We start from the raw sequence: 12,911 nt of genomic DNA, 5'->3' as shown, positions 1-12,911 counted from the left end.
TGAAGGAACCCAGACAAAAGAGAGCAAATGCTTTATACTTTGATTTACACAAAAGTCTAGAAAATGCCGACTATGGAGGAAGAAAAGACAATGAAGGATAACAAAGAGGCAAAACAAAGTTGTGGGGATATAGATATATTTGTTATTTTGATTGCAGCTGCTTGGATATATATACATCACAATTTTTCAAATTGTGCAGTTAAAAGAGTATTTTATTATATGTCATTTCACTGCAATAAAGCTATTAAAAAAAGATACTGATGTCAGTAGCTAGTTACTCACTTTGAAAAGCACAATCTTTTCTAAAAGATTCAAAACTACACTTTTTTTAAGCTAGCAGGAGGCAGTACTGCATTCAATCCACAGTTTGATTTGGATGATACCAAATATTTAGTTTATACCAAATGTTTTTATAATTAAACATTTTTCAGAGTCTTTCTTAGAGTTGGAGTCCATGTTGATGGTCTGTTGGGTGGAAAACTAGTCAGAGGGGAAAATAAGAGGTTTAAAGTGCATTTATTCACCTGATACATGGTGTTATAGAACTATTTCTCCAAAGGGAAATTATAGAAATGCCATTGCTATATATATATATATATATATATATATATATAATAAAATCCAACTGTACAAAGATTTAGCTAAGAACAGAGCTCCAAACTTATAAATGGTTTCATCTGAAGACATAAGCTTTCCCAAACACCAATTTAAAAAAGCTCACACAGTGCTATGAGCAGAAGGATGCAATCATCAGTTGTTTTATAGTTGGCAAAGTGGAATCCAAAAGGACTCAGACACCATGCCCAAGGTCACCTGGTGAGGTGGCTGCTGACTAAGCAGTGAGGCTTAAGAATTCTGTCTCCCAGCCCTGCCCTAACTTACTCCAACCCACTGAGAGCTCTCTGGCTCTCAACCAGACCTCACTGGGGGAAGAAAATGCAAGGCTTAACCAGTTTGCTTTGGAACCAACATGGTATAAGAAAGAGGCCACACCAAAGGTGGGAGCACTGGATCTGATGCTCATTTCCTTCCTTCTCTTTCCCTACTCCTGTATTCATTGAACGATTTATGGCTGACAGAGTGCATTACTGAAGCCCAAATGATTTTCTTGGTGATCTCACAATCAGGTTTTTCATCAGTTTGCTTTTCATTTGTTTTAAGAGAGGCTTGGAGCATAAAGGAGAGGGAATGCCGGAGAACTCCATTCTGCTGGATTGATTATGCAGTAAATTTAGATACTCAGGCACCCGGAGAGGGGAAGACTGTTGGAGCTAAAGCACCAGTTAATGGAACATTTAGCATGTACCAGGAGAAATGTATCCCTGAGTTGTGAGAATGCTGCAGCCTTCAGCTCTGTCAGGGGCTCCCCCTTGTCTGGTTGGCTTTGACAAGGGTGGAAGAACCACTCGATTTAGATGTCAGATTCTGTCATTAGAAATGATCTTTGACCTGAGTGACACACATGAGATGTTATAAGCAACGTATGATGCATTTATTTTGAGTTGTATGGTGCCTCTTACCATAGCATGCGACTTATCTGGGGGTTATTCAGGCTTAGCAGGTACAATTGCTAATGTGCCTGAGAAATCAGAAAGAAGCGAAAAAGGCCTTGGGTGACCATGTGCATAAAAAGTTTGTGACATTATTCTGTCTTTTTTAGATACTAGAGAGGCAGTTTTATTTCAGATATGACCTAGTAAGCTTAATTTGATCTCCAGCAGGTTAGAATCTCTGCATTACTCGGGCAGGGTGAAGAGGACTTTATAGAATGGAAGCAAGAAGACAGGAGAATTGTAGAAGCACAAGTAAGAATGCAAAAAATATAGTAATTTGAGGTAAGGGCAAACCGCTTTCCATGCATAATACCAAAGCCCAAGACTTTACTATTTTTTTGTTCATCAAAGTTCCAGATTAGAGGTTATAATTATTTGTTCTGCAAACATATATTAAGAGTCTGTTCTATGAGGCACTGGGTATATAATAACAGACACAGTCCTGTCCCTGTGGAGGGTAATAAATTATATTGTATGATCTTTACTTATAAAAATAGAGAATAGTGCAATATATTTAGAAAGATTTCCATAAGAATTGAGACTGTTTAAATAATTTGATTCCCCAAAATTGAGAGCTTCAAGAATTTAGGAGAATCAATTATGAGGAACAGTTTATTCCCTGTAAAACCTAGTACACAAGACATTAATTATATTAGCATAACATTGTTATTGGCTTTAAAGCAGTATGCATATAAGCTGTTGTCTGAAGACACAGATACCTGCCTTATTCTTTCATTATTGCCGATGCCTGTGACATTATATATACTGTATCAGCTCAATTAGGCAGCCTACCACTCCTTGGGGTGAAGAGACTGGGAACTATCTCAAGAGTGTTTGGAGGTGACACATTTAAGGGAGGAGAAAGTAAAACACAGAACGGGGATACACATGACCCTCAGTTTTCTTTTCTACTTTTTATGGAGAGCCCTCATTTTGCCATCTTCTTTCCCTAGCTCCCTTTCTAATGCACACAAATAAAGATCCCAAAGAACAGAATTAAGGGAGTAAGAACAGAGGGTGGGGCTGCCTGGGGATGTACTGTGAATTTAAAATAAAACAAAACAAAATACCTCTCGCTTGCCAGGGCAGGAAATGTCTGCCTAACTGGATGGGCTGGTTGCTGGAACGCCAGAGTCCTGGGGGCCTTTCTGGAAAGCCTGCGGGAGGGGCGGCTGTAAGAGAGTTCCTCGGGGACCTGCACCCCGCTGTGCACTGGCTGGGAGTGAGTGAAGACCCCCAGGGTGCCAAGGCCAGAAGATGAATTGACCCAGTTGGGGATCGGTTCAGAATTCTGGCAGGGTCACCTCTGTGTCACAGAATGCGGTGAGCCCAACAGGCCAAAGGCAATGGAATTGAAGAATAGCTAGGCTGGACCCAAATCAGGGCCAGAGCCAGCACCAATCCGTGCCTGTGGCCTCTCCTCGCTCCCTTATTCTGACCACAGCCTTTTTTTCCCCTTTGTATTTTTCTCATCATTGTACTCTTAGTTCTTAGCGTCGTGCCTGGAGTGAGTTAACTTCTCCGTAATGTTGAATGGATGAATGAGTCAATGGATGGATGGATGGACTTAAAGAGAGAAACAGCAAGTTACACTTAACATTTGTCCACTACTTTTCAAAAATTTCCATAAAATAAAAATAAATATTCATTTTCCTAGTAAAGGATTTGATGGTTTCCTGCTATTACTTACTTTATTTACCCTTAGTACTGAAGTGTACGCTCAGAAGTTCATGGTTAAACAAGTTTGGCCTGGAGGAGTTAGCAGTCTAATTATAATGAAGACAAACAAGCATAAATACACGTAAGTGCTTCTCTCACTGAAGCAACCTCTAGGCAGGGCCTCTTGTTCCTGGCTTCTGGGTACCTTTCAGATACAGAGTCTGTCTGGGGTTTCAGTCTCTTTTAGGCACCTGTAGTGCTGGGAGCCCGAATTGAAGGAGGGAGAATGGTGGATGCCTCTCCGGCTGCCTGACTCTTGTGCCACAGGTAGGTGTGGCCGCCTCTTCCACTGCTCTGTGGACAGCACCACCTGACGCTGGCCACGAAAGCCAGTCCACAAGTTGTTACCAGCCCACAACCGGAGAAGGAGCTTGCACCAAAACGTAAACTAGCTGTGTCCCTGAGCAGACCTTTAGGTTCTTTTGACTCTTTAAAATAAGATCTTTCAGATCAAATTGGCAAACTGTTGTTTTTGTAAAATGGCAGAGTCAGTATTTTCAGCTTTGCAAGACAGATAGTCTCTGTCTTAATGGCTCAGTGTTGTTAAGTAGCAATAAGGCAGCTGTACACCATACAAAAACAAGGGGCAAAGGGATGCAGCTGTGTGCCAATACAACTATTTTTTATTTGTTTTTCCCCACGAAATCTGACACAGCTTTGTGTGGGAGGAGAAGATGGTAGTTTACTCACCTCTGATCTAGATGAAGGTAGTTGTTTGTTGATGACCTTCTGTTGCAAGCTCCTTTTCTGACAGCCCCCTGAATCACACTTCACTGAATCCCCACCAGGTGGGCTCCCAAGACCCACCTATCTGCTGCTGGTGAGACCAATGTGAATTTTGTGGAGAGGACTGTGGTTTTTCTCCATGAATAATGCTTCTGGGAGGGTAGCATTTACCCCCTGCCAGATTGTCTTTTCTCTTAAACTCACCAATGGCTGTACTACCCTTCTCAGCCTTGTAGCTTCCTTTGATGAATGCCCATCCCTCCACCCAAGCTGCCTTCCCTCTCAGTTCTCATCTGTGCTACCACCTACCTTCTTGCCTTCTCTCACTTCTAGTTCTCTGTTCTGCTTGCCCTAATTTTTGACTAGGTTCCACTTTCCACCACCCATACCACCTCTTCTACTAATACCACTTATGGCAGATGCTCCTTTTCCTACCTGTGGTCACAAAATGGCCAGGGCCAGGTGTTTTGTCAGCTTTCCTTCTATCTAACTGTTCAGATCCTCTCTCTGACATTCTATGCTGTGTAGATCTTCTCCCTCCTGCCCCTCTAGGCCTCAGTTCTTAAAGACTTCTCTGCCTTTGCCACCAAGAAGAACCTAATCTCTAAGAAGAGCACATTTACATACTAAGTTTCTCATTCCTGGATGCTTCTCTCCACATTTCTATCTGGCTTCCACCAAAGCTCACCTCTGCCATTTCCTTAATTGCTCTCCTGACCTCCTGATCTTCTCTGCTGGTTTCCATCAGGAAGCACCAATGTGTTCTCTATATGAAAATTTGCCCGCCTGGCCAGGCGTCCCGGTGCATGCCTGTAATCCTAGCACTCAGGAGGTAGGGAGAGTTCAAGGCCAGCCTGGGCTACAAAAATTCAGGTTTTTTGATATTGACTCTTTCTGTCTCTTTCTTTTGTTTCCATTCTCATAATCAATACAGTAAATTACAGTTTTATTTTATTTTATTTTTTTTTATGTTTAGAAGCCAATGCTTCCAACTGTAGGGTGACAGAGGCTTTTTATCCTGAACCTTCAGGATCTAGCTAGTACCCGGCACCTGGTGGATAGCCTGCATATTCACTACGCTGGGGACTGTAGAGATCCACTCCAGCTCCACTATTTCCTGAAACTCGGCAAGGGTGCTTTCCGAATGGCTGTGGACAGACTCCAGGGGAGTTGTGTGGCCCTTGGTCAGTCTGTCTCTAAGCAGTGTCTGTCTTTTGTCTCACACTGTGTGTCTCTTCTATTCCCACAAATACCTCTCCCGTTCTCTCTGCAGATGGCCCTTACAGCAGTCACCCAGAGCGAGTGGGTTGCAGATGGCAGTAGAGTGGCTTCACACCAATAACTGTGGTAGACAACTGAGACAGTAGGAGGACTCTGACTTCTCCCCTTCTTTCTTGATAGTGGAATGCTCTGTTGATTGTCAGAGACAGGCGCCACCACTCATTTGTCACCCAGGTCACAAACTCAGGTGTCCCCTTAGGAGATTCCCTCTCCTTTCACCCTCTTACATCCAGCCCACCATCCCGTCCCCTGATCATAGGCTTCCCCCTCACTGCCATCATGTAATTAGGCGGCAGTCAGCTCTCAGGGGCATCACTATAGTGACTCCTCTCTGATCTTTTTTTTTTGGTACTGGGGATCGAACTTGGCTCCTTGTGCTTATGCAGCAGGCACTGAAACCACTGAGCTAAATCCCTGGCCTCTCTCTGATCTTTTTGCCTCCAGTTTAAACTCAACTAATCCATTGTCCCTACTAGAGCCAAAGTGACTTCTCTGAAATGCAAAGCTGTTCTTCCATGGTTCCTCCTCTTTCTCAAAATGAAGGCCAATTCGCATAGCTGTTTTTGGTTTGGTCTTGGCTACCTTTCCAGACTCACCGCTCACTGCTCCCCAGTCCCTTTCCCATACTTATCTTTATGTTGACCATGCTAAGACCCACTTCTCCTAGAGGCCCCAGGTCAAACATCCCAGAGGACAGAGCAGGGCAGTTGTTAAGAGCACAACCTCAGAATTCAGATCGTGTTCAAATCTTAGCTTTGCCGGTTTTTAACTGTATGATCTTAGATAAATTTCTTACTTTCTCTGCAGCTCGGGTTTTGTTTTGTATTTTTGTCTTTGTAGAAAGCAAGGATTATGTTAAGCTCACTTCCATCATCAAGTTGAGAGTTGACAAGGTTAATATATATAAAATACATACAGCGGTATCTAGCATGTAGTAAACACTGTGTTAATTATTATTGTTGTTCCCCTCATTGACTTGTTATTTTCTCATCCAGTACCTTCCATATATACGTCCATTACACTGATTGCCACTCTGTTCTAGCACTTACCACACTCAAATGTATAATCGCCCTTTACCTGTATTCCTGTCTAACCCTTCATTGAACCCAAATGGTCAGCACAGGGCCTGGCACAGAGAATTTGATCAAAATACATTCCTTGGATGAAGGGATGAAATTCTTAATCTCTCTATAAAATGAAATGGAAGGAGGAGATAAGAAATTGAAATCAATTGAAGATGGCCTCTTCTTGCAAAGGCACATACACATTCTCTATGTCACGAATGATCAGAGCTCCATTTTTTTGAGACAGGGTTTGGCTTTATAATTTAGGCCATTCTTGAACTCACTATGTAGCCCAGGCTGGCCTTGAACTCACAGTGATCCTCCAGCCTTAGACTCCCTAGTGCTGGGATTACAGGCGTGTGCCACCATGCTAGGCTTTGGAGCTCTATTTCTTCTTGGCACAACTGAGCCATCACCATCCTGCCACCTCCAAGTTCTTGTGTCTTTTTGATTTACTATTGCAGGTGGTCAAGAGTTAGTTCACCACCAAGCTTTTCCTCCCTCCTTTGTTCCTAGCCATTCTGAGGATTTCGGAAGGCTGATTTCTGGGTAGCTGGCTGTGAAAACAGCTTGACTTCTCAGGGACATGGCTGACAATGGAATGGGCCTCAACACCTGCCTGTCCAAGCCAGCATAATTACAAACCCCACATTGGGTTTCTGGGTCCATTAGTGACTTAGTGTTGGCAGCAGTGGCAGCAAAAGTCACCAAAGTTTGTTGCTCAGGGTGCCAGCAGGCACTCTGGACATTCCTCATCTCCTAACAAAGCCGCTTATCTTCAGCAACCTTCACTGTGTTGGAATGTGAAGAGTTCATGCTTAGGTGTCTTCAGAGAAGGGATGGGACAGCAGTTTGAAAAGTCTGAGTTGGATAAGACCCTCTCCTTTAAATCCTAACCAGGGTGCGGCCAGTGGGAAATGCTGAAATCATTCCATGTTTTTTTCTTTCAATGAAATTTCTTTTTTTTTTTTTCAACAAAATTTCATTATGTACCAACTATGTCATAGGCACTGTGGTGGGCCTGGAAGATCCCAAAATGGATGTACAGGTTCCTGGCCTTCAGAAGCTCACAACCAAGAAAGGAAAGAGGCAGAGAGGTCATCACATGGCACTGGGTAGAGAAGTCCATCATGTTCTGAGATTTAGTCCAATATCAGCACCCAAAGTGAAACAAGTAGTACAGAAAGTTACCCCCCGTAAATCCTACAAACCAACTCTAAGGAACTTCTTTTGCTTTCCTTTGTATTTCAGTCAAACTTCTTTTAAGAAAAAAAAAATTTTAACTGGATGTCGTGATGTACACCTATAATCCTGGCACTCAGGAGGTTGAGGCAGAAAGAATGCAGGAAGTTTGAGGACACCCTGGGCTACATAATGAGTTTAAGACCCTGTAATACATAGCAAGACTGTGTCTCAAAAAACCCCTGATTTTAGAAAATCAGGCCAAGGTATATTTTGTAGGGGACAGGAATAAAAGATCTCTCTCTCTCTTTCTTTCTTTCTGGTACCAGGGATCGAACTCGGGACCTTGCACTTTCGAGGCAGGTGCCAGAACCACTGAGCTAAATCCCTGGCCCTGTCTCTCTCTTTCTCTTTCTTTTTTCTTTTTTCTTTTCCCTCTTTCTTTTCACTGACCATGAAATGTATGCAAGTTAAACATGTACATGATACAGCCCTTTGGCTATGCCTAACAATTCTTGAATATATAAAGCACACAGGAGAAATGTTCTAACTTTGTCCAAGGAAATCTCAGAAGGCTTCAGAAGGAGGTGTCTTTGAACTGGTGGATAGTTAAGACCTTTCTAAATACAGAAAGAAGAACATAGCTTCCTCAGGGAGTGATCTAGAGCTTATGTCTGGGGGAGGTTGTGGATGGTGTGTGCTAGTGGGACCCATGAAGCATACAAAACACACCCTAGGGCTGACACCGTAGGAGAAAATAGTGATTGGGAACAGGAAGTCCATGCTTGCCAGCCTTCCATACTCCTTTCTCTTTACCCTCTACTTCCGCACTCTGCTAACTACTTCCTGAAAGTGCCAGATGTGCCCTCTCTGTTTCAGCTGTGTGGTGTTGGCTCTGATTCGGAGAATTTTCTAACCAAAGACAGGGTGTGTTTCTGTTTCCTAAGTCTCTTTTCATCTAAGGATCACCAAGTAATTGGGAGACACGAAACCCCTAATTACTAATCTCTCTTTGGCTCTAGATGTAGGTGGATCTCATGTTTCTACTTAATAGTTGGGCTGTGGGACAGCTGGTTTCAGGACACCCATGAACCAAGATTTGGCTTGGATGTGAACCTAGATGATATTATGCTTTCTGCTTTGGCATTTAGAGCATGAAGTGGACATCTTCAGGGCACCTGGATGTGTGCCCTTCACCTCTGGAGAGAAGGAAAATGATTTGCATATTTAAACACCTCTGGAGACATTAAGGGATTGACAGTAGGATTTCTGGACTAACATTCATTCAAGATGACTCCTGTGTTATACCTAAAGCCAGGAGAGATGCTTTATCAGTTAGAATCAGATCACTCACATATAACAAAGAAACAAGCATAGCTGTGTTTTAAACAAAACAGAATATAATTTTTCTTTCAAATATAAGACAACTGTCTAAAGGAAAGTGGTCTGGGCTGGTATGATTATGCAACTTGTCCAGGACCCGGACTTCAGTCTCAATACTCTATTATCTTCTTGATGTGGCTTATACCTCATAGTCTTACTCGAGCTCGAGCTCCATCCATCACACCCACACTCTAAGCAGCAGAAGAAGGAAGAGACGATGAAGAAGGGGAAAAATGGCACCTGACAACTGTTTATTATTTCTTGGAAGCTACCACACATCACTTGTGTTTATCACATATTGGCCTGAACTTAGCAGAGGCTGGGAAATTTCTGATGAGAAATGGATGGATAATGCACTAGGCAATTGTCAGTCTTTGCTACAAATCCCAAGAAGAGCAGCTCTTGGAGGGAAGAAATGGTGGGTGGAGAGAAAGAGTATTTGTAGCACTGTGTCTGTGATCATAACTGAAATATCCTTACCTGTCCCCTATCCCTGGGGACAACGAGACCTGAACCTTCTCCAAGAACCACAGAGCAGTGGCAGGGGCCCCTCGAGAGTCATGAACCCCACCTCTCATACCCAGAAGGTTGAGGTCTGATTCTCTCTGCCTCTTGGTGAAATGCAAAGGAGAAGAGGGGTCACCCCAACTTGCCCCCACACTGGTCCTCTGGATTTCTTTAGAATATGAACATGGACAATCTTGCCTCTTAGAGTTTCATCCCAGGCGGTGCTGTGATTGGTAGGGCCTTTAGGAAACTACTTTCTCAGATTCCATATTTTTTTCTCCAGACCCTCAGGAGTTTGGATGCTACATAAGAGTAACCTGACATCTTTTTTGGCAAAATAGTGAACATGAACTTCCTTTGTAACCTGAGGAGTGCATTTATGAGTCATGACCAGGGGGACAGCGGGAAAAGGAGGAGAGAGAGGAGGAGAAAGTAGCAGTATTTAGAGGGAAGTAATGGTGGGTGTAGAGAAGGAGGAGGAAGTAGGTGAGGCCTGGCTAGCTTTGTAGGAACATGCCAACGAATCCCGTTTTTCTTGAGGCCCTTCCCTAGTTTTGGACACAATGTCCTTCATTTGTTCTCATGTCCTTATATCCTGTTGGTCACCTCCCTTGGGGTTTTCACATCGCCACAAACAATATTTCCTTCCCTCTGTTCAAATTAAAAACAATCTCTCCTGCACTGTCTTTAGGGATTCGTATAAATGATAACATTTAGAGAATGGAATGGCTGGTAAATCGTTAAGTTCTCAGAATATGTTATATTTGCTTATTCTCCCCAACAAATCTGATGAACTTATTTACTTCCACAACAGTCAAGATAAGAGTGTGCTTCTTCTAGAAGTCATGGTAAGAGATGTGTCTATTATAAACTGGATTTAATATGTACACTAAAGTTAGTTGCCTTCAGGAGAATTTTAGCAAGAGGAATGGGTAGGAGTGGCCCTGCGGGGCAAGGGTTCCAGGGCTCAGAGAGGTGACAGTGAAACTCACTTTTACCAAAGTGGCACGCACCTAGGACAGTTTCAGCTCCATACCAAGTGACTAATCCATAGGAAATGACAGGAGATCATTCCACATGGCAGGAGGTGTAATGAGTCCACATTTTCAAAACTGTAGAGCGAGGTTGAGAGAACCAGGAAAGGAGGCTCTAGGTGGTTGCTCCAGCTCCAGCCATCACATCCACATTCTAAGTAGCAGGAAGAACGAAGAGACAGTGAATAAGTGGGGAAAAGGCATCAGACAACTGTCTTATAAAGAGACTTCCTGGAAGCCATCACCTGTGGTAGTAGACAAGTATGAACATACTATCTCCTGGTTTGAAGGGGCAAAGAGAAGGAGGAAGTGCCTGGATTTGTCTCTCCTCCAAACGTGCAGTCTTTCTTCTGTGCAAGGGAGCCTGGGTAATGTGGTCCCACAGTCCAGCCTCCCAAAGGCAGGGTGGTGGGAGTGGAAAGTGGACCTTAAGACACAAATTAGGAGCTTATACTTTAGTTCCAGAGACAGACTGATGTGCACACAATTCCAATAAAAGACAGAGACGATAAGATCAGTCAAGGTGACTTCATTGGGGTAGAGGGTTCCCCTTGGGAGCTGCGGAGGATAAGATGGGGTAGTTATTTAGATTGCTTAGTGGAGCTTTTTTGGTTGTTGTTGGGACCGGGGATCGAACTCAGGTCCTTGCGCTTGCGCAGCAGGCGGCAAAACCACAGAACTAAATCCCGGCCCTACTTAGCAGAGCTTTTAAAAAGACTTGGGGATTAAAAAGACAAAATTATGGAGAAGCCACCAAGGTCCCTAACAGAATGCATCATCTGACTCATTTCCTAAAAAAAGAAAAAAAATTCTGTGGCTACTGGCAGAGCCCGAGTGCAGCCTGGAAGTCTCCAAACCCTCCGATCAGATACAACTATCAATCATAGTAACCTTCTCCTCTTCCTTCCTTTTCTTCCGTCTTCCTTCCTTCCAACCGTGGATCAGCTGAGTGTTCTGCAGGGCAGGGGGCATGTGGCCTGCTGCGCCTGGTAATTTCAGCCCTCACGTGGCTCTTCTTCCCCACGGCCTCCTCTCCTCTGTCCTGTAGATCAGCCTTTTGAATCTTTTCTAAGGGACAGGGATGCTTTGATGTTGCTTAGCAGGCAGTCGAGACTCTTAGGGAGGAAAGAAGGCAGATGTCAGCCATAGGAGCCAGCCCTGTAGACAGAAGAGCAGATGGAGAGAGTGGGATTCCAGAAACCCTGGAGAAAGCAGTAAAAGCTGAGGGACAATAGAACAGGGATACCTGGGAGACCGAGTCAAATAGTTTATGGAGTAAAGAATGGAAATACTAGCTCATGTCCACATGGAACCAGCACAAGTATGGAGGAAAAGCTACCTTGGCTGGTGGAGGCAGAGCCTTCTCTCAGCTTACTTGACCCAGAACTGACCCTTTCAGATTTATAGCAGCAATTCAGCAGTGTGCAAGATCCTTTCAAATAGTTCCAGGGCCAAGAAGCAATGCAGACCGACTCCTGGACATTTGGCATGCATTTCTGGCAGCCTCGCTCGCCAACATACTCCTTACCATGTTTGTAGGACCTGCCTGTTTGTCTTTCCCCGTCCTGCCAATGGCCAGTTGTAAGACTGAGGGCCTTACCAAATGCTCCGAGGAGCTGACTGCAGCGAAGGACACCAGGGAAGGAACACACCGGACAGGATGGAAAGTAAAACAGACCTTTATTAGTCTGGCCAGACGGCACTCCCAAAGCAAAGTAGCTTAGAGAGGCAACTGGCTCAGAGTCCGAAGCTGTTTTTATAGGGGGTCGCAGGGGAAGTTGGCAAGCAGAAATACAAAAGCGGAGGAGAGAGATAAAACAGACCGCAGGGGAAGAGGGCAAGCAGACAGAACACTATGCCCACAACAGATCTTTCTGGCACAACAACAAACACATCTCTGGAACTTGATGTCTACCTGGTGATCCGTAACAGAAGCAGAAAGTTGGGGCCCTATTACAGAGATGGAGTAACTGTTGTTCAGTCTTACACAGTGACCTGATTTCATCATCTCTTTGGGGAGCTACTTTTCAGTATGTTCCTCCTCTGTCCCATGGAGCCACTGCCCCTTCTTAACTGAGTGTGTGGCCGGCCCAGTCTGAAGCATCTCTGAAGCACTTTATTACTATTTTTGTTCACAGCTACCATCTACCAGGCAATGCATTTCCTTGCTTTGATAGCTTCTTTCCCCTTCCCTCAAGAAGCTTCCAACATTAGAGCATCTCCATTTTTCACAGCATCGTGGTTAAGACCGCTGACATAGATCACCTGGGGCTGAAGTCTGTTTCTGCTATCAGTAGCACTGATTTTGGATGAGTTACTTGACCCCTCTGAGCCCTAGTTTCCTCATCTGTAAGATGGGAACACTTACAGTTCCCACTGCACGGAGCTCTTGTGGGAATTAAATGAGTCAATATGTGAAAATTCTGGGCCTCAGGTCTGACTGGTTGTGAGTGCCTGGTAGC

General features: G+C 44.0%; 1 long non-coding RNA gene across 1 annotated transcript in view; it reads left to right on the top strand.

Annotated features, from left to right (window-relative positions):
- The first annotated feature begins 2,062 nt into the window (after window positions 1-2,062).
- LOC110349431 (uncharacterized) overlaps window positions 2,063-12,911 on the top strand; it is a 32,637-nt gene continuing 21,788 nt past the window's right edge. The window contains exon 1 of the long non-coding RNA XR_002395378.2: window positions 2,063-3,539. This is a non-coding gene — a long non-coding RNA (uncharacterized LOC110349431). The remainder of the gene's footprint in view (window positions 3,540-12,911) is intronic.

Source organism: Heterocephalus glaber, unplaced genomic scaffold (assembly GCF_053883595.1).
Source record: "Heterocephalus glaber isolate CG9 unplaced genomic scaffold, H.glaber_assembly_v1.0 deba00001444, whole genome shotgun sequence".
In the NCBI taxonomy this organism is placed as follows: Eukaryota; Metazoa; Chordata; class Mammalia; order Rodentia; family Bathyergidae; genus Heterocephalus; species Heterocephalus glaber.
This window is presented reverse-complemented; position numbering and strand designations above follow the sequence as displayed.